Below are 22786 nucleotides of genomic sequence, written 5' to 3'. Positions count from 1 at the left end.
TTTGTGAATATACTTAAAACCACTGAATTATATGCTTTAAAATGGTATATTTTATGACATGTGAATTATATATCAATTAAAAGAAGGAAAAGATAAAAGACATTAAGAACAGATTTCTAAAAGACAAAAACACTAAAAAAATTAAAATTAAAAAAATTCAGAATAAAGAATGACTGAGCCACACAGCTAAACACATCACAATGAAACCCAGAATAACAAGGATAAAGAGAAAACCCTAAAAGCTACAAAAGAGAATCAAATTAGCCAAAAGAAACATGAGTTAGACTTCTCATCAACAATGCTAGATGCCAGAGGATAAATGAGTACTACCTTCAAAGATCTGAAGAAAATTCACTTTGACTCTGGACTTTTAAGAGAACCAAACTACCATTAAAGAATGAGAAACTTAATATGTTTATATTCCTTAAGCCCTTGCTGAAAGAACTACTAAATAAACCAGCATGATCTTTGAAAATGAGTTTACATTTGCACCTTTTTGCTGAGATGGGGTGGAGATAAGGGGGAAAGAATGATATAATATCAATATCAAACTACTTATTGACATAGCTCTTCAACTGTTAAAGAAAAAGTAGATAGAAAAATTTCAATCTTGTGGCAATGTGAACATACATCAAAACGATATATTGGGACTTCTCCTTCTTGCAGTGATGAAATAACTGGTACCAAATAAGCCCTCCCACCAAAAACTACTATAAAACTGAATAAAATATATTAGGCAATTGTTTTCAGGCATTGAACAATAAACAGCACAAGCTGTGATCCTTGAGAGAAGGGAAACTCATGACATGACCCCTATGATTGCCCTGAATGTCTGCCTGGGGAAATTTTCCTGCCCATGGAGGACAGAGCTGGAGCCCAAGCAGAGCACAGTGGTTCCATTAAGCTGAGGAGACAGGGAATAGAGCTCAGGGTTGTGAAAGTACCTGGAATCTACAAGGCAGGGCACTGGAGAGGAGGGAGCTGTGCAGAAGTGGGTACCAAAAGTCTGTATGGAAGCTCCCCATGAGCCCTTGGCCAAGGGCTGGGCTATGCATACAGAGGTGAGACAATATAAGATTTCCCAGAGAGCAGTTGCAATGGAGTTGAAAATGGAACAAGAAATTAGTGGTGAAGCAATGGTGGGAAATGTTGGCCTTCAGGGCCAGCCAGAATGGAGAGAACTTGATAAAACTGATGGTGTCCAGTTGAGAGGGCAAAAAGGTAATATTTTAGTAGTAAAAAACACATTCAAGAAGAAGGTCTGATCCACCCTAAAAAAGCCTAAAACCAAGTCTCAACAAAATTCACAGAGAAGATACAGTTGGAGGTTGAGTGGTATCAAGTTAGAGGGGTTTGAAAATGACTTGTCTTTCTATAGATCTACCCTTTAAAATGTATTTTAAAAGCCTACACAAGGTTAAGGTGATTAGCTTGCTAGAACTGCCTGCTAGAACAAAAATCAACACTCTTCAGAGGTAGAACAGAATATAGAATATGATCACATTACCCAGTAGAAAATAAATATTTAATAGACATGCAAAGAAAAAGGAAAATATAACTCATACAAAAAAGCAATCAATAAAAACCAAGCCTGTTACAGATGTTACATTTAGGAAAGGTTTTAAAGCATATATTACAAATATGTTCAAAGGCTTAAATTGTGGTTTAAATGAGTGAACTGATAGGGAATACCAGCAGAGAAATATGTACACTGTTAAAAAAAAACAAAAAAAAACCAAATGTAAATTCTATAACTGAAAAGTTCAATAACTGAAATTAAGAATTCACTAGATAGGTTTAATAGTAGATGACAGAATAATAATATTGAGATGACAGAAAAGTCAGTGAAATTATTGAAGGCAAAGAACAAAAATTATCCAATCTGGAAAGCAGAGAAAAAAGGGCTGAAGAAAAATGAATAGAATCTTAGAAAACTTCAGGACAATATCAACTAGTCAAAAATATGTGTAATGGGAGTCGCAGAAGGAAAAGACAGTGAGAATGGGACAGGAAAAATATGAAATCATGGACAAAATTTTCTAAAATTTGATGAAAATTAATAAGATGTGAAAAGCTCAGCAAACCTCAGTACGGAATAAATAAAAAGAAAATCACACATAGGCACATAATAGTCAAAATGACAAAAAAAAAAACGATAAAGAGAATATCTTGAAAGAAGGTAGAGGAAAAGCACATATTACACATAGAGGAACTATAATATGAATTACAGCTGACTTCTAAGAAACAATGGAGGCCAGAAAACAATGAATGACATCTTTAAAATGCTGAAAGGAAAAAACTATCAAACTAGAATTTCAAATCCAGTGAAATATCCTCTTAAAATGAGCGTAAGACAAAGACATTTTTAGGTAAACAAAAGATGTTGTTGCTAGAAGACCTGCACTACAAGAAATGCTAGGGATGTTCTTTAGGCTTAATATGGAAACCCAGATATACAGGAAGAAATGAAGCATCAGAAATAATAAATAAGTAGATAAATATAAAATACTATTTTTTTCTTCTTGCATTTTTCTTAAAATACAACTAACAGTTTAAACAAAAATAATAACATTGTAAAGCAGTAATTATAACACCTAAAAATATTCAAAATAGTATTAAGTTGTAACACCCCCCAAATATAATAAATATTCACAAATTCATCCTCATATAAATAATTGAATTAAAGGTGAAGAAGGGGCAGGTCTTCCTTACAGATAAATTCCAATAAATAAATGTAGAAGGAATGAGGATGTATTAAATCATGATAACACCACAGTAATAATTGCTCCAGGCAAGACCCACCAATGCTAAATTAGCAGATGGAAGTTTAAGGAGAAATAGGATGCTTGCATAATCTCATTGTATTTCCCCCAAATATTTAAAAATTACAAAGAGTAACTCTACTTGGAAAAATCTGACCGATAACACCTTAATCAAGTGATCAAGTTTAATATTACCAACAATAAGACATAACATCTTCAATTCCTTGATATGATGCACTGAAAAGGACACATCATCTCTGTGGTATTCTTTCTGGCAATGTATAACCTCAATCTAATGTAAGAAAACATCAAACAAGTTCACATTGAAGGACATCCTACAAAATACCTGACAAGTACACTTCAAAAATGTCAAGGTTATGAAAGAAAAAGAAAGACTGAGGAACTGTCACAGATGGAAAGTGATTAGTAACACATGACAACTAAATGCAAAGTGAGATCCTGGAATGGATCCAGGAATCGAAAAACAACATGAGTACAAAAACTGATAAAATCTTAAGTCTGTAGTTTAGTTAGTAGTATTTTGCCAATGTTAATTTCTTAGTTTTGATAATTGTACTACAGTTATTTAAAACATTAACTGCAGAGGAATCTGGGTGAACAGTATATAAGAACTCTGTGTACTGTTTTTACAACTCTTCTATAAATCAAAAATTATTTTCAAATTAAAAATGTAAATACTCTGCAAAAGGATGAAACTAGACCACTATCCTACACCATACACAAAAATTAACTCAAAATAGATTAAAAACTTGACTATAAGACCTGAAACCAGAGTCAGCTCTACCCACCACCAGAGCCTCCCATCAAGCCTCTTAGATAGCCTCAACCACCAGAGAGCAGACAACAGAAGCAAGAAAATCTACAATCCTGCAGCCTGTGGACCAAAAACCACAGTTACAGAAAGATAGAGAAGATGAAAACGCAGAGGGCTATGTACCAGATGAAGGAACAAGAAAAAACCCCAGAAAAACAACTAAATGAAGTGGAGATAGGCAACCTTCCAGAAAAAGAATTCAGAATAATGATAGTGAAGATGATCCAGGACCTCGGAATAAGAATGGAGGCAAAGATTGAGAAGATGCAAGAAATGATTAACAAAGACCTAGAAGAATTAAAGAACAAACAAACAGAGATGACCAATACAATAACTGAAATGAAAACTACACTAGAAGGAATCAATAGCAGAATAACTGAGGCAGAAGAATGGATAAGTGACCTGGAAGACAGAATGGTGGAATTCACTGCTGCGGAACAGACTAAAGAAAAAAGAATGAAAAAGAAATGAAGACAGCCTAAGAGACCTCTGGGACAACATTAAACGCAACAACAATCGCATTATAGGGGTCCCAGAAGGAGAAGAGAGAGAGAAAGGACCAGAGAAAATATTTGAAGAGATTATAGTCGAAAACTTCCCTAACATGGGAAAGGAAATAGCCACCCAAGTCCAGGAAGCGCAGAGAGTCCCATACAGAATAAACCCAAGGAGAAACACGCCGAGACACATAGTAATCAAACTGGCAAAAATTAAAGACAAAGAAAAATTATTGAAAGCAGCAAGGGAAAAACGACAAATAACATACAAGGGAACTCCCATAAGGTTAACAGCTGATTTCTCAGCAGAAACTCTGCAAGCCAGAAGGGAGTGGCATGATATACTTAAAGTGATGAAAGGGAAGAACCTACAACCAAGATTACTCTACCCGGCAAGGATCTCATTTAGATTTGATGGAGAAATCAAAAGTTTTACAGACAAGCAAAAGCTAAGAGAATTCAGCACCACCAAACCAGCTCTACAACAAATGCTAAAGGAACTTCTCTAAGTGGGAAACACAAGAGAAGAAAAGGACCTACAAAAACAAACCCAAAACAATTTAAAAAATGGTCATAGGAACATACATATCGATAATTACCTTAAACGTGAATGGATTAAACGCCCCAACCAAAAGACATAGACTGGCTGAATGGATAAGAAAACAAGACCCATATATATGCTGTCTACAAGAGACCCACTTTAGACCTAGGGACACATACAGACTGAAAGTGAGGGGATGGAAAAAGATATTCCATGCAAATGGAAATCAAAAGAAAGCTGGAGTAGCTATACTCATATCAGATAAAATAGACTTTAAAATAAAGAATGTTACAAGAGACAAGGAAGGACACTACATAATGATCCAGGGATCAATCCAAGAAGAAGATATAACAATTATAAATATATATGCACCCAACATAGGAGCACCTCAATACATAAGGCAACTGCTAACAGCTATAAAAGAGGAAATCAACAGTAACACAATAATAGTGGGGGACTTTAACACTTCACTTACACCAATGGACAGATCATCCAAAATGAAAATAAATAAGGAAACAGAAGCTTTAAATGACACAATAGACCAGATAGATTTAATTGATATATATAGGACATTCCATCCAAAAACAGCAGATTACACGTTCTTCTCAAGTGCGCACGGAACATTCTCCAGGATAGATCACATCTTGGGTCACAAATCAAGCCTCAGTAAATTTAAGAAAATTGAAATCATACCAAGCATCTTTTCTGACCACAATGCTATGAGATTAGAAATGAATTACAGGGAAAAAAACGTAAAAAAGACAAACACATGGAGGCTAAACAATACGTTACTAAATAACCAAGAGATCACTGAAGAAATCAAAGAGGAAATCAAAAAATACTTAGAGACAAATGACAATGAAAACACGACGACCCAAAACCTATGGGATGCAGCAAAAGCGGTTCTAAGAGGGAAGTTTATAGCTATACAAGCCTACCTAAAGAAACAAGAAAAATCTCAAGTAAACAATCTAACCTTACACCTAAAGAAACTAGAGAAAGAAGAACAAACAAAACCCAAAGTTAGCAGAAGGAAAGAAATCATAAAGATCAGAGAAGAAATAAATGAAATAGAAACAAAGAAAACAATAGCAAAGATCAATAAAACTAAAAGTTGGTTCTTTGAGAAGATAAACAAAATTGATAAGCCATTAGCCAGACTCATCAAGAAAAAGAGGGAGAGGACTCAAATCAATAAAATCAGAAATGAAAAAGGAGAAGTTACAACAGACACTGCAGAAATACAAAGCATCCTAAGAGACTACTACAAGCAACTTTATGCCAATAAAATGGACAACCTGGAAGAAATGGACAAATTTTTAGAAAGGTATAACCTTCCAAGACTGAACCAGGAAGAAACAGAAAATATGAACAGACCAATCACAAGTAATGAAATTGAAACTGTGATTAAAAATCTTCCAACAAACAAAAGTCCAGGACCAGATGGCTTCACAGGTGAATTCTATCAAACATTTAGAGAAGAGCTAACACCCATCCTTCTCAAACTCTTCCAAAAAATTGCAGAGGAAGGAACACTCCCAAACTCATTCTATGAGGCCACCATCACCCTGATACCAAAACCAGACAAAGACACTACAAAAAAAGAAAATTACAGACCAATATCACTGATGACTATAGATGCAAAAATCCTCAACAAAATACTAGCAAACAGAATCCAACAACACATTAAAAGGATCATACACCACGATCAAGTGGGATTTATCCCAGGGATGCAAGGATTCTTCAATATACGCAAATCAATCAATGTGATACACCATATTAACAAATTGAACAATAAAAACCATATGATCATCTCAATAGATGCAGAAAAAGCTTTTGACAAAATTCAACACCCATTTCTGATAAAAACTCTCCAGAAAGTGGGCATAAAGGGAACCTACCTCAACATAATAAAGGCCATATATGACAAACCCACAGCAAACATCATTCTCAATGGTGAAAAACTGAAAGCATTTCCTCTAAGATCAGGAACGAGACAAGGATGTCCACTCTCACCACTATTATTCAACACAGTTCTGGAAGTCCTAGCCACGGCAGTCAGAGAAGAAAAAGAAATAAAAGGAATACAAATTGGAAAAGAGGAAGTAAAACTGTCACTGTTTGCGGATGACATGATACTATACATAGAGAATCCTAAAACTGCCACCAGAAAACTGCTAGAGCTAATTAATGAATATGGTAAAGTTGCAGGATACAAAATTAATGCACAGAAATCTCTTGCATTCCTATACACTAATGATGAAAAATCTGAAAGAGAAATTATGGAAACACTCCCATTTACCACTGCAACAAAAAGAATAAAATACCTAGGAATAAACCTACCTAGGGAGACAAAAGACCTGTATGCAGAAAACTATAAGACACTCATGAAAGAAATTAAAATGATACCAACAGATGGAGAGATATACCATGTTCTTGGATTGGAAGAATCAACATTGTGAAAATGAGTATACTACCCAAAGCAATCTACAGATTCAATGCAATCCCTATCAAATTACCAACGGCATTTTTTACGGAGCTAGAACAAATCATCTTAATATTTGTATGGAGACACAAAAGACCCCGAATAGCCAAAGCAGTCTTGAGGGAAAAAAATGGAGCTGGAGGAATCAGACTCCCTGACTTCAGACTATACTACAAAGCTACAGTAATCAAGACAATATGGTACTGGCACAAAAACAGAAACATAGATCAATGGAACAAGATAGAAAGCCCAGAGATTAACCCACACACCTATGGTCAACTAATCTATGACAAAGGAGGCAAAGATATACAATGGAGAAAAGACAGTCTCTTCAATAAGTGGTGCTGGGAAAACTGGACAGCTGCATGTAAAAGAATGAAATTAGAATACTCCCTAACACCATACACAAAAATAAACTCAAAATGGATTAGAGACCTAAATATAAGACTGGACACTATAAAACTCTTAGAGGAAAACATAGGAAGAACACTCTTTGACATAAATCACAGCAAGATCTTTTTTGATCCACCTCCTAGAGTAATGGAAATAAAAACAAAAATAAACAAGTGGGACCTAATGAAACTTCAAAGCTTTTGCACAGCAAAGGAAACCATAAACAAGACGAAAAGACAACCCTCAGAATGGGAGAAAATATTTGCAAATGAATCAACGGACAAAGGATTAATCTCCAAAATATATAAACAGCTCATTCAGCTCAATATCAAAGAAACAAACACCCCAATCCAAAAATGGGCAGAAGACCTAAATAGACATTTCTCCAAAGAAGACATACAGACGGCCACAAAGCACATGAAAAGATGCTCAACATCACTAATTATTAGAGAAATGCAAATCAAAACTACAATGAGATATCACCTCACTCCTGTTAGAATGGGCATCATCAGAAAATCTACAAACAACAAATGCTGGAGAGGGTGTGGAGAAAAGGGAACCCTCTTGCACTGTTGGTGGGAATGTAAATTGATACAGCCACTATGGAGAACAATATGGAGGTTCCTTAAAAAACTGAAAATAGAATTACCATATGACCCAGCAATCCCACTACTGGGCATATACCCAGAGAAAACCGTAATTCAAAAAGACACATGCACCCGAATGTTCATTGCAGCACTATTTACAATAGCCAGGTCATGGAAGCAACCTAAATGCCCCTCAACAGACGAATGGATAAAGAAGATGTGGTACATATATACAATGGAATATTACTCAGCCATAAAAAGGAACGAAATTGAGTCATTTGTTGAGACGTGGATGGATCTAGAGACTGTCATACAGAGTGAAGTAAGTCAGAAAGAGAAAAACAAATATCATATATTAATGCATGTATATGGAACCTAGAAAAATGGTACAGATGAGCCAGTTTGCAGGGCAGAAGTTGAGACACAGATGTAGAGAATGGACATATGGACACCAAGGGGGGAAAACTGCGGTGAGGTGGGGATGGTGGTGTGCTGAATTGGGCGATTGGGATTGACATGTATACACTGATGTGTACAAAAAAAAAAAAAAAAAAAGACACATGCACCCGAATGTTCATTGCAGCACTATTTACAATAGCCAGGTCATGGAAGCAACCTAAAGGCCCATCAACAGACGAATGGATAAAGAAGATGTGGTACATATATACAATGGAATATTACTCAGCCATAAAAAGGAACGAAATTGAGTCATTTGTTGAGACGTGGATGGATCTAGAGACTGTCATACAGAGTGAAGTAAGTCAGAAAGAGAAAAACAAACATTGTATATTAACGCATGTATGTGGAACCTAGAAAAATGGTACAGTTGAGCCAGTTTGCAGGGCAGAAGTTGAGACACAGATGTAGAGAATGAACATATGGACACCAAGGGGGGAAAACTGCAGTGGGGTGGGGATGGTGGTGTGCTGAATTGGGTGATTGGGATTGACATGTATACACTGATGTGTATAAAATTGATGCCTAATAAGAACCTGCAGTATAAACAAACAAACAAACAAAACAACTAATACTAAACTTTCATTGGGTTATTTATATGGAAATATGTTAATATAAATGTTTCAGACATTACATGAAATTTCTAAAAATCTTATATTTGTATTTGTATGGAAATATGGATGGAAATATGTTAATATAAATTTTCAGACATTACATGAAATTTCTAAAAATCTTATATTTGTATTTGTATGGAAATATGTTAATATAAATGTTTCAGACATTACATGAAATTTCTAAAAATCTTATATTTGTATTTGTATGGAAATATGTATGGAAATATGTTAATATAAATGTTTCAGAAAAAAAAAAAAAAAAGACCTGAAACCATAAAACTCCTAGAAGAAAACATAAGTGGTAACCTCCTTGACATGGGGTTTGGCGATGATATTTTTAACTTGACACTGAAAGCAAAGGCAACAAAAGTAAAAATAAATAAGTGGAACCTACATCAAACTAAAAAGCTTCTTCACAGCAAAGGAAACCATCAACAAAATGAAAAGGAAGAAAAAATCTGCAAATCATATATCTGATAAGGAGCTAATAACCAAAAAATATAAAGAAATCATACAACTCAATAGCAGACAAACAACCCAATTAAAAACAAGGCAGAGGATCTGAATAGACATTTTCCAAAAAAAGGCATACAGATGACAGACAGGTACATGAAAAAATGCTCAACATCACTAATCATCAGGGAGATGCAAGTCAAAACCACAATGAGATACCACCTCACACCTGTTAAAATGGTCATTAAAACTTAGAAGCAACAAACACTCCTGGTACTCAGAATGTGTTCTCTAAATACCAGTGCTCACTAAAAAGGAGAAATGGCTGATTCTGGGCCTAAAGTAGAACTGTACAAGATGAGATGGGTATCTTGTTGGGCCAGAAAGCAAGGAAGTTATCAAAGGCCAATGAGATTATGTCAAAGGATTTAGTTATAAAATAAATAAGTCACAGGAGTATAATGTACAGCACGGCAACTACCTTTTTTCTATCACATATTTGAAAGTTGCTAAAAGAGTAGATCTCAAGAGTTCTCAACAAGAAAAAAAATTGTAAGTATATATGATGACAGATGTTAACTAGACTTATCGTGGTGATCATTTTGCACTATATACAAATATTGAATCATTATGTTCTATACCTGAAACTAATATAATGTTATACGACAATTATACCTCAACTTTTAAAAATTTCAGACTTAACCTATGTAGAATCTGCATTTATGAAGATTGCTAATTATCAAGTATCCTAAGGGGGGATTCTTTGTAACAAGGCTGATCATAAGTAGTTTAATCTATTTCCAATGATATACAAAAGCTAAAAGAAAAAAATTTTATATTGGTTCAAGATGGCGGAGTAGAAGGACATGTACTCACTCCCTCTTGCGAGAGCACAGGAATCACAACTAACTGCTGAACAATCATCGACAGGAAGACACTGAAACTCACCAAAAAAGATACCCACATCCAAAGACAAAGGAGAAGCCGCAATGAGATGGTAGGAGGGGCGCAATCACAATAAAATCAAATCCCATAACTGCTGGGTGGGTGACTCATAAACTGGAGAACACTTATACCACAGAAGTCCACACACTGGAGTGAAGGTTCTGAGCCCCACGTCAGGCTTCCCAACCTGGGGGTCCAGCAATGGGAGGAGGAATTCCTAGAGAATCAGACTTTGAAGGCTAGCGGGATTTGACTGCAGGACTTCGACAGGACTGGGGGAAACAGAGACTCCACTCTTGGAGGGCACACACAAAGTAGTGTGCGCATCGGGACCCAGAGGAAGGAGCAGTGACCCCATAGGAGACTGAACCAGACCTACCTGCTGGTGTTGGAGGGTCTCCTGCAGAGGCAGGGGGTGGCTGTGGCTCACTGTGAGGACAAGGACACTGGCAGCAGTTCTGGGAAGTACTCCTTGGTGTAAGTCCTCCCAGAGTCTGCCATTAGCCCCACCAAAGAGCCCGGGTAGGCTCCAGTGTTGGGTCACCTCAGGTCAAACAACCAACAGGGAGGGAACCCAGCCCCACCCAACAGCAGACAAGCGGATTAAAGTTTTATTGAGCTCTGCCCACCAGAGCAACACCCAGCTCTACCCACCACCAGTCCCTCCCATTAGGAACTTGCACAAGCCTCTTAGATAGCCTCATCCACCAGAGGGCAGACAGCAGAAGCAAGAAAAACTACAATCCTGCAGCCTGTGGAACAGAAACCACATTCACAGAAAGAGGGAGAAGATGAAAAGGCAGAGGGCTATGTACCAGATGAAGGAACAAGATAAAACCCCAGAAAACAACTAAATGAAGTGGAGATAGGAAACCTTCCAGAAAAAGAATTCAGAATAATAATAGTGAAGATGATCCAGGACCTCGGAAAAACAAGAGGCAAACATCAAGAAGATGCAAAAAATGTTTAACAAAGACCTAGAAGAATTAAAGAACAAACAAACAGAGATGAACAATACAATAACTAAAATGAAAAATACACTAGAAGGAATCAATAGCAGAATAACTGAGGCAGAAGAACAGATAAGTGACCTGGAAGACAGAATGGTGGAATTCACTGCTGCAGAATAGAATAAAGAAAAAAGAATGAAAAGAAATGAAGACAGCCTAAGAGACCTCTGGGACAACATTAAACACAAAAACATTCGCATTATAGGGGTCCCAAAAGGAGAAGAGAGAGAGAAAGAACCCGAGAAAATATTTGAAGACATTATAGTCAAAAACTTCCCTAACATGGGAAAGGAAATAGCCACCCAAGTCCAGGAAGCGCAGAGTCCCAGGCAGGATAAACCTAAGGAGAAACACACTGATACACATAGTAATCAAATTGACAAAAATTAAAGACAAAGAAAAATTACTGAAAGCAACAAGGGAAAAATGACAAGTAACATACAAGGGAACTCCCATAAGGTTAACAGCTGATTTCTCAGCAGAAACTCTACAAGCCAGAAGGGAGTGGCATGATATATTTAAAGTGATGAAAGGGAAGAACCTACAACCAAGATTACTCTACCCAGCAAGGATCTCATTCAGATTCGATGGAGAAATCAAAAGCTTTACAGACAAGCAAAAGCTAAAAGAACTCAGCACCACCAAACCAGCTCTACAACAAATGCTAAAGGAACTTCTCTAAGTGGGAAACACAAGAGAAGGAAAGGACCTAAAAAAACAAACCCATAACAATTAAGAAACATACATATCGATAATTACCTTAAGCGTGAATGGATTAAATGCTCCAACCAAAAGACACAGGCTCGCTGAATGGATACAAAAACAAGACCCATATATATGCTATCTACAAGAGACCCACTTCAGACCTAAGGACACACACAGACTGAAAGTGAGGGGATGGAAAAAGATATTCCATGCAAATGGAAATCAAAAGAAAGCTGGAGTAGCAATACTCATATCAGATAAAATAGACTTTAAAATAAAGAATGTTACAAGAGACAAGGAAGGACACTACATAATGATCAAGGGATCAGTCCAAGAAGAAGATATAACAATTATAAATATATATGCACCCAACATAGGAGCACCTCAATACATAAGGCAACTGCTAACAGCTATAAAAGAGAAAATCAACAGTAACACAATAATAGAGGGGGACACTAACACCTCACTTACAACAATGGACAGATCATCCAAACAGAAAATCCATAAGGAAACACAAACTTTAAATGACACAACAGACCAGATAGATTTAATTGCTATTTATAGGACATTCCATCCAAAAACAGCAGATTACACTTTCTTCTCAAGTGCATATGGAACATTCTCCAGGATAGATCACACCTTGGGTCACAAATCAAGCCTTCGTAAATTTAAGAAAATTGAAATCATATCAAGCATCTTTTCTGACCACAATACTATGAGATAAGAAATCAATTACAGGGAAAATAATGTAAAAAACACAAACACATGGAGGCTAAACAATGCGTTACTAAATAACCAAGAGATCACTGAAGAAATCAAAGAGGAAATCAAAGACTACCTAGAGACAAATTACAACAAAAACACGATGATCCAAAACCTATGGGATGTAGCAAAAGCAGTTCTAAGAGGGAAGTTCATCGCAATACAAGCCTACCTCAAGAAACAAGAAAAATCTCAAATAAACAATCTAACCTTAAACCTAAGGGAACTAGAGAAAGAAGAACAAACAAAACCCAAAGTTAACAGAAGGAAAGAAATCGTAAAGATCAGAGCAGAAATAAATGAAATAGAAACAAAGAAAACAATAGCAAAGATCAATAAAACTAAAAGCTGGTTCTTTGAGAAGATAAACAAAATTGATAAACCTTTAGCCAGACTCATCAAGAAGAAGAGGGAGAGGACTCAAATCAATAAAATTAGAAATGGAAAAGGAGAAGTTACAATGGACACCACAGAAATACAAAGCATCCTAAGAGACTACTACAAGCAACTCTATGCCACTAAAATGGACAACCTGGAAGAAATGGACAAATTCTTAGAAAGGTATAACCTTCCAAGACTGAACCAGGAAGAAACAGAAAATATGAACAGACCAATCACAAGTAATGAAATTGAAACTGTGATTAAAAATCTTCCAACAAACAAAAGTCCAGGACCAGATGGCTTCACAGGTGAATTCTATCAAACATTTAGAGAAGAGCTAACACCCATCCTTCTCAAACCCTTCCAAAAAATTGCAGAGGAAGGAACACTCCCAAACTCATTCTATGAGGCCACCATCACCCTGATACCAAAACCACACAAAGATACTACAAAAAAAGAAAATTACAGACCAACATCACTGATGAAAATAGATGCAAAAATCCTCAACAAAATACTAGCAAACAGAATACAACAACACATTAAAAGGATCATATATCATGATCAGGTGGGATTTATCCCAGGGATGCAAGGATTCTTCAATATACGCAAATCAATATATGTGATACACCATATTAACAAACTGAAGAATAAAAACCATATGATCACCTCAATAGATGCAGAAGAAGCTTTTGACAAAATTCAACACCCATTTATGATAAAAACTCTCCCGAAAGTGGGCATAAAGGGAACCTACCTACCTCAACATAATAAAGGCCATATACGACAAACCCACAGCAAACATCATTCTCAATGGTGAAAAACTGAAAGCATTTCCTCTAAGATCAGGAACAAGACAAGGATGTCCACTCTCACCACTACTTTTCAACATAGTTTTGGAAGTCCTAGCCACGGCAATCAGAGAAGAAAAAGAAATAAAAGGAATACAAATTGGAAAAGAAGAAGTAAAACTGTCACTGTTTGCAGATGACATGAAACTATACATACAGAATCCTAAAGAAGCCACCAAAAAACCACTAGAGCTAATCAATGAATCTAGTAAAGTTGCAGGATACAAAATTAATGCACAGAAATCTCTTGCATTCCTATACACTAATGATGAAAAATCTGAAAGAGAAATTAAGGAAACACTCCCATTTACCATTGCAACAAAAAGAATAAAATACCTAGGAATAAACCTACCTAGGGAGACAAAAGACCTGTATACAGAAAACTATAAGACACTGATGAAAGAAATTAAAGATACAAACAGATGGAGAGATATACCATGTGCTTAGATTGGAAGAATCAATATTGTGAAAATGACTATACTACCCAAAGCAATCTACAGATTCAATGCAATCCCTATCAAGTTACCGATGGCAATTTTTACAGAACTAGAACAAAAAATCTTAAAATCTGTATGTAGACACAAAAGACCCCAAACAGCCAAAGCAGTCTTGAGGGAAAAAAATGGAGCTGGAGGAATCAGACTCCCTGACTTCAGACTATACTACAAAGCTACAGTAATCAAGACAATATGGTACTGGCACAAAAACAGAAATACAGATCAATGGAACAGGATAGAAAGCCCAGAGATAAACCCACGCACATATGGTCACCTTATCTTTGATAAAGGAGGCAAGAATATACAGTGGAGAAAAGACAGCCTCTTCAATAAGCAGTGCTGGGAAAACTGGACAGCTACATGTAAAAGAATGAAATTAGAACACTCCCTAACACCATACACAAAACTAAACTCAAAATGTATTAAAGACCTAAATGTAAGGCCAGACACCATCAAACTCTTAGAGGAAAACATAGGCAGAACACTCTATGACATAAATCACAGCAAGATCCTTTTTGACCCACCTCCTAGAGAAATGGAAATAAAAACAAAAATAAACAAATGGGACCTAACAAAACTTAAAAGCTTTTGCACAGCAAAGGAAACCATAAACAAGACAAAAAGACAACCCTCAGAATGGGAGACAATATTTGCAAATGAAGCAACTGACAAAGGATTAATCTCCAAAACATACAAGCAACTCATGCAGCTCAATATCAAAAAAACAAACAACCCAATCAAAAAATGGGCAGAAGACCTAAATAGACATATCTCCAAAGAAGATACACAGATTGCCAACAAACACATGAAAGAATGCTCAACATCATTAATCATTAGAGAAATGCAAATCAAAACTACAATGAGATATCATCTCACACCGGTCAGAATGGCCATCATCAAAAAATCTACAAACAATAAATGCTGGAGAGTGTGTGGAGAAAAGGGAACCCTCTTGCACTGTTGGTGGGAATATAAATTGATACAGCCACTATGGAGAACAGTATGGCGGTTCCTTAAAAAACTAAAAATAGAACTACCATACAACCCAGCAATCCCACTACTGGGCATATACTCTGAGAAAACCATAATTCAAAAAGAGTCATGTACCAAAATGTTCATTGCAGCTCTATTTACAATAGCCAGGACACGGAAGCAACCTAAGTGTCCATCAACAGATGAATGGATAAAGAAGATGTGGCATATATATACAATGGAATATTACTCAGCCATAAAAAGGAACGAAACTGAGTTATTTGTGGTGAGGTGGATGGACCTAGAGTCTGTCATACAGAGTGAAGTAAGTCAGAAAGAGAAAAACAAGTACTGTATGCTAACACATATATGGAATCTAAAAAAAAAAAAAAAAATGGCCAGAAGAACCTAGGCGCAAGACGGGAATAAAGATGCAGACCTACTAGAGAATGGACTTGAGGATACGGGGAGGGGGAAGGGTAACCTGGGACAAAGTGAGAGAGTGGCATGGACATATATACACTACCAAACGTAAAATAGATAGCTAGTGGGAAGCAGCCGCATAGCATAGGGAGATCAGCTTGGTGCTTTGTGACCACCTAGAGGAGTGGGATAGGGAGGGTGGGAGGGAGGGAGATGCAAGAGGGAAGAGATATGGGGACATATGTATATGTATAACTGATTCACTTTGTTATAAAGCAGAAGCTGACACACCATTATAAAGCAATTATACGCTAATAAAGATGTTAAAAAAAAATCCATGCATGCGATAAATGGAGGGGGTATGCTATAAAATGTTCTGCAAATAAAATTGTGTAAAAATAAAAATAAATAAAAATAAAAACTGAAAAAAAAGAAAGTCCAGAGATAAAGCCATGCACCTATGGTCAACTAATAATCTATAACAAAGGAGGCAAGGATATACAATGGAGAAAAAACAGTCTCTTCAATAAGTGGTGCTGGGAAAACTGGACAGCTACATGTAAAAGAATGAAATTAGAACACTCCCTAACACCATACACAAAAATAAACTCAAAATGGATTAGAGACCTAAATGTAAGACCGGACACTATAAAACTCTTAGAGGAAAACATAGGAAGAACACTCTTTGACATAAATCACAGCAAGATCTTTTTTGATCCGCCTCCTAGAGTAATGGAAATAAAAACAAAAATAAACAAATGGGACCTAATGAAACTTAAAAGTTTTTGCACAGCAAAGGACACTACAAACAAGACAAAAAGACAACCCTCAGAATGGGAGAAAATTTTTGCAAATGAATCAACCGACAAAGGATTAATCTCCAAAACATATAAACAGCTCATGCAGCTCAATATTAAAAAAACAAACAACCCAATCAAAAAATGGGCAGAAGATCTAAACAGACATTTCTCCAAAGAAGACATACAGATGGCCAAGAAGCACATGAAAAGCTGCTCAACATCACTAATCATTAGAGAAATGCAAATCAAAACTACAATGGGGTATCACCTCACACCAGTTAGAATGGGCATCATCAGAAAGTCTACAAACAACAAATGCTGGAGAGGGTGTGGAGAAAAGGGAACCCTCTTGCACTGTTGATGGGAATGTAAATTGATACAGCCACTATGCAGAACAGTATGGAGGTTCCTTAAAAAAGTAAACATAGAATTACCATATGACCCAGCAATCCCACTACTGGGTATAGACCCAGAGAAAACCATAATTCAAAAAGATACATGCACCCCAATGTTCATTGCAGCACTATTTACAATAGCCAGGTCATGGAAGCAACCTAAAGGCCCATCAACAGACAAATGGATAAAGAAGATGTGGTACATATATACAATGGACTATTACTCAGCCATAAAAAGGAACGAAATTGGGTCATTTGTAGAGACGTGGATGGATCTAGAGACTGTCATACAGAGTGAAGTAAGTCAGAAAGAGAAAAACAAATATCATATATTAATGCATATATGTGGAACCTAGAAAAATGGTACAGATGAACCAGTTTGCAGGTTAGAAATAGAGACACAGATGTAGAGAACAAACGTATGGACACCAAGGGGGGAAAGTGGGGGGGGGGGGGGGGAGTGGTGGTGTGATGAATTGGGAGATTGGGACTGACATATATACACTAATATGTATAAAATGGATAACTAATAAGAACCTGCTGTATAAAAAAATAATAAAATTCTAAAAACAAAATTTTTTTAAAACTCACTCAAAATTAAAATACTGCACAAACAAAAAACTAAGAGAATAATTGCCAACAATGACAAAGAGGTTTACTATACTTACTATACACAGGATAGAACTTTGTATCAAATAGAAAAGCACTAAGATCCTAAAGGGGAAAATGAGCAAAAAATGTGAACAAACATTCAACAAAGAAATAAACAAATCAATAAACATAAGACAGTCATTTCACTTGTATTAAATGCAAGTTAAAATGAGATACAATAATTCTAGTTTTTTTCTCAGTAGAAATAGAAACACACACACACACACACACACACACCCCACTATGGTAATCTGAAAGAAGGTATGCCAAGGTTTTCAAAGTATGATTGTCTCTGAGATTACATTATAAATATGTATAATATTATAATTATTTTTCACCTTTAGTTTTTTTGGGTTTTTTTAATAATAATGGGAATTGCTTTCCCCGACCAGGGATCGAACTCAGGCCACAGCAGTGAAAGCTCTGAGTCCTAACCACTGGACTGCCAGGGAACTCCCACTTTTGAAATATTTTTTTTAAGTGTTTTAAATATCTAAAAAATGAAAGGCAATATTCTGCCTATCAAATTAACAAAGTCTTCTTTGTAGTAGTAGTGCACAATACTGGTAAGAAGGGGATGAGACAGGTGTTTGTATACATTGATAGTAAAAATGTAAATTGCAATAATTTTATGGAGAACAATTTAATAATTTCATCAAAGTATTATTTATAATACCATAAGATTGGAAATCACCAAACATCCTGAAAGAGGGGAAAGCTTAATAAATTATTATAACCTTTCAATGGAATACTATAAATTTTTTTAACTTGTTACTATATAATTTCAAACTTACAGAAAAGTTGCAAGAATAGTACCAGGAACTCTCATATACCCTTTATCCAGATTTAGAAATTGTATATTTTGACACATTTGCTTTATCCTCTTTCTCTTTCTCTGTGTGTGTATGTATGCATATTTTTTCTTGAACCAATTGAGAATAAACTGGAGACATTGTGCCCCTTTATCCCTAAAATAATTCAGTGCTTAAGTTCTAAGAAGAAAGTCTCTTATATAATCTCAGTATAATTATCAAAATAGGAAATTTAGTATGAATGTATATAGTATTATTATCTAATCCATAGTCCATATTCAAATTTCAGCAATTATCCTAATAATGTCCTCTATAGCTATCTTTCCCTGGCCCAGAATTCAATCCAGTATTGCACATTACATTTAGTTTTCAGTCTTACTCTCCTTTATTTCTCTGCCTTTCCTGGTCTTGACATTTTTGAAGAGTTCAGACCAATTTTTTTATAGAATATCCCTCAAATTGGATCATCTACTTGTTCCTTAAAATATTCAGGTTATGCAATTTTTGCAGAAATACCACAAAAGTGATGTTGTGTCCTTCTCAGCACATATCAGGAAGCATATGATAACAGTTTGTTCCAACATTGGTGATGTTAACTTTGATCTTTTGGTTAACGTATCCCATAGATTCCTTTACTGTGAAAGTTAGTATTTTCCCCTTGTAACTGATAAATATTTTCAAAGTAATCTCCACAAATTATGTATCTGTTCCTCATTAAAGTTGCACTCATTAGTGTTAGCATCGATTGATGATTTCCTAAGTCCTTTATCTTTTCGACACTTATTAGTTGGCATTCTACCTGTAAAGAACAGCTTTCCTTTCTCCTTATTTATTTACATCAGTATGGAGTCATGTGTTCTTATTTTATTCACTGAGTTATAATCTCTTACTATCATTATTTACCATATATTATTGTCCCATATTTGGTCAATGGAAGTCCCTTCAAGCTGGCTTGTGTGTCTGTCCACATCACCTTCAAGGAATTCCTTAATTTCAAGGATACGGGGGCTTCCCTGGTGGCACAGTGGTTAAGAATCCTCCTGCCAATGCAGAGAACACGGGTTCGAGCCCTGGTCCAGGAAGATCCCACATGCCGCGGAGCAACTAGGCCCATGTGCCACAACTGCTGAGCCTGCGCTCTAGAGCCCACAAGCCACAACTACTGAAGCCCACGTGCCTAGAGCCCATGCTCTGCAACAAGAGAAGCCACAGCAATGAGAAGCTCACGCACCACAACGAAGAGTAGCCCCCACTCGCCACAACTAGAGAAAGCCCGCGCTCAGCAACAAAGCCCCAATGCAGCCTAAAATAAATAAATTTTTTTTAAAAATTAAAATCAAGGATATTCTAGGCTCATCTTGTATTCTCCCTACCCCAATCCTGGAATCAGTGTTTTCCCCAAGGAGTTCTAGTTCTTTTTAGTGGAGAAGGGTGGTTGGAAACCAAGATTTGAGAGCTAAGCAATTGCTATTGGGATATTATTATTTCTAGGCTCTCTCAACAGACAAAGCTAGGATACACACACATATCTCTATGTTTCTATATTTATCTATCATATGTAATATATACTATACAGTTGGAACCATGAGTTCGAATTCCACAGGGTGCATTTTAGTCTGCCCCCTTTCCATACTTGTAACTTCTTTATCCAACAGTGAAAAATCATGTTCCTATTAATCTCAGCATATTTACTCAATTTATCAAGCTAGAATACACAGGCAGTAGTTTCAGAATTGTTAAACCTTATCTCTGCAAAGCAAACCTACTAACTAGATTTCAACATTTGTTTATAGTTCTTTTATTTAGGTAAACTTTACATACAATATAATGCACAAATCTTAAGTGTACAACTTGCAGAGTTTTGACAAATGCATATAACCAGGTAACTCGTGCTCCATCAAGATACAGAACATTTCCATCATCCCAGAAAATTCCTAATTGCTTTTTTCTCAGTGAACACTTCTCAGAGGCAATCATTTAGAAGTTTTTTCATTAGTTTAGTTTCACTGTTCTTGAACTTTATATAAATGAAATCCATATACAGTGATTCTTTTGTGTCCATTTTCTTTCTCAGCATAATGTCTGTGAGATTAATGCACAGACATACCTCATTTTATTGTTTCACTTTATTGCACTTCACAGATACTGTATTTTTTTTTACGAATTGAAGGTTTGTGGCAACTCTGCATGGAGCTAGTCTATTGGTGCCATTTTTCCAACAGCATTTGCTTACTTAGTGTCTGTGTCACATTTTGATAATTTTTGCAGTATTTCAAACTTTTTCATTATTATTATGTTATGGTATTCTGTGATCAGTGATCTTTGATGTTATTGTACTACTGCAAAAAGATTATGACTAGCTGAAGGTTCAGATGATGGTTAGCATTTTTTAGTAATAAATAAAGTGTTTTTAAATTAAGGTATGTATATTTTTAGACATAATGCTGTTGCATACTTAATAGACTAAGTATAGTATAAACATAACTTTTATATGCACTGGGAAAGCAAAAAATCCGTGTGACTCGCTTTATTGAGTTTTTTTTTTATCAGAATGGTCTGAAATTGAACTTGCAAAGTATCCAAGGTATGCCTGTAATTCATTCCTTTTTATTCCTGACTAGCATTCCATTACATGTATACACCCAACTTATTTATCCATTCTCTTGTTGGACATTTGGATTTTTCCAGTTTTTGGCTATTTTTAATAAAGCTGCTATGAACAGCTGGTGTAAATCTTGTTTTGGACAAACAGTTTCATTTCTCTTGGGTAAATACCTAGAAATGAAATTGATGGGTCATAGCATAGGTTTATGTTTCACTTCACAAGAAACTGTCAAACAGTTTTCCAAAGTGGTTGTACCATTTTACACTCCCACCAGCATTATATCAGAGATCTGATTGTTCTACACCCTTGCTAATATCTGGCGTTTTTTAATTTTAGCTATTCTGGTGGATTGTGAATTTAATTTACAATCTCTGGTGACTGATGATGGTAAGCACTTCTTCATGTGCTTAATGGCCATTCAGATACTTTCTTTTGTGAAGTATCTATTCAAATCTTTGGCCCACTAAGAAAAAAAATAGATTTGGAACTTCCCTGGTGGTCCAGCAGTTGGGACTCCACACTCCCATTGCAGGGGGCCCGTGTTCGATCCCTGGCCGGGAACTAGAGCCCGCATGCCGCAACTAAAAAGATCCCGCACGTGGCAACAAAGATCCCACATGCCGCAACTAAGACCCGGCGAGCCAAACACATAAATAAATAAATATTTTTTAAAAAGAAAGAAAAAAATAGCTTTATTGAGATACAATTCACATATCATACAATTCATCCATTTAAAGTGTACAATTCAGTGGTTTGGGGGTATATTACATTATTAGTTTTTAAGTTGTGGTAAAATATACATATAACAAAATTTGCCATTTTAACTATCTTAAAGTATACAATTCAGTGTCACTAGTTACACTCACAATGTTGTACAACCATCACCACTATCTATTTCTAAAACCTTTTCATCATCCCAAACAGAAACTCTGTGACGATTAAGCTGTAAATCCCCATTCTCCCCCCCTCCCATCTCTGGTAACCTCTAATCCACTTTCTGTTTCTATGAATTTGCCTATTCTAGATATTTCATATTAGTAGAATCATACATTACTTGTCCTTTGTGTCTGGAGTATTTCACTTAGCATAATGTTTTCAAGGTTAATCCATGTTGTAACACATATCAGAACTTCATTCCTTTTCATAGCTGAATAATATTCATATATATATATCACAATTTGTTTATTCAGTCATAAATTGATGGACACTGGGTTGCTTCCACCGTTGGGTTATTGTGAATGATACTGCAATGACCACTGGCGTACAAGTATCTATTTTAAATCCCCGCTTTCAACTCCTTTAGGCATATCCATAGGAGTGGAATTGTATGGCAATTCTATATTTAGCTTTTTGAGGG

At 35.9% G+C, this 22786-nt stretch overlaps 1 protein-coding gene and 1 long non-coding RNA gene across 9 annotated transcripts in view; both read right to left on the bottom strand.

Moving 5' to 3' along the window:
• TOP6BL (TOP6B like initiator of meiotic double strand breaks) overlaps positions 1-22786 on the bottom strand; it is a 100146-nt gene that overhangs the window by 52710 nt on the left and 24650 nt on the right. The gene's annotated exons all lie outside the window — the stretch shown is intronic.
• LOC309668441 lies at positions 2528-10118 on the bottom strand. Its single transcript, XR_014268236.1, has 2 exons — positions 9436-10118; positions 2528-3545 (listed from the first exon to the last, which is right to left on the bottom strand). It is a non-coding gene; the product is annotated as an uncharacterized lncRNA (long non-coding RNA).

This window comes from Balaenoptera physalus, assembly GCF_965194825.1.
Source record: "Balaenoptera physalus genome assembly, chromosome: 10".
NCBI lineage: Eukaryota > Metazoa > Chordata > Mammalia > Artiodactyla > Balaenopteridae > Balaenoptera > Balaenoptera physalus.
Note: the sequence above shows the minus strand (reverse complement) of the source record. Positions and strands in the feature narration are given on the sequence as shown.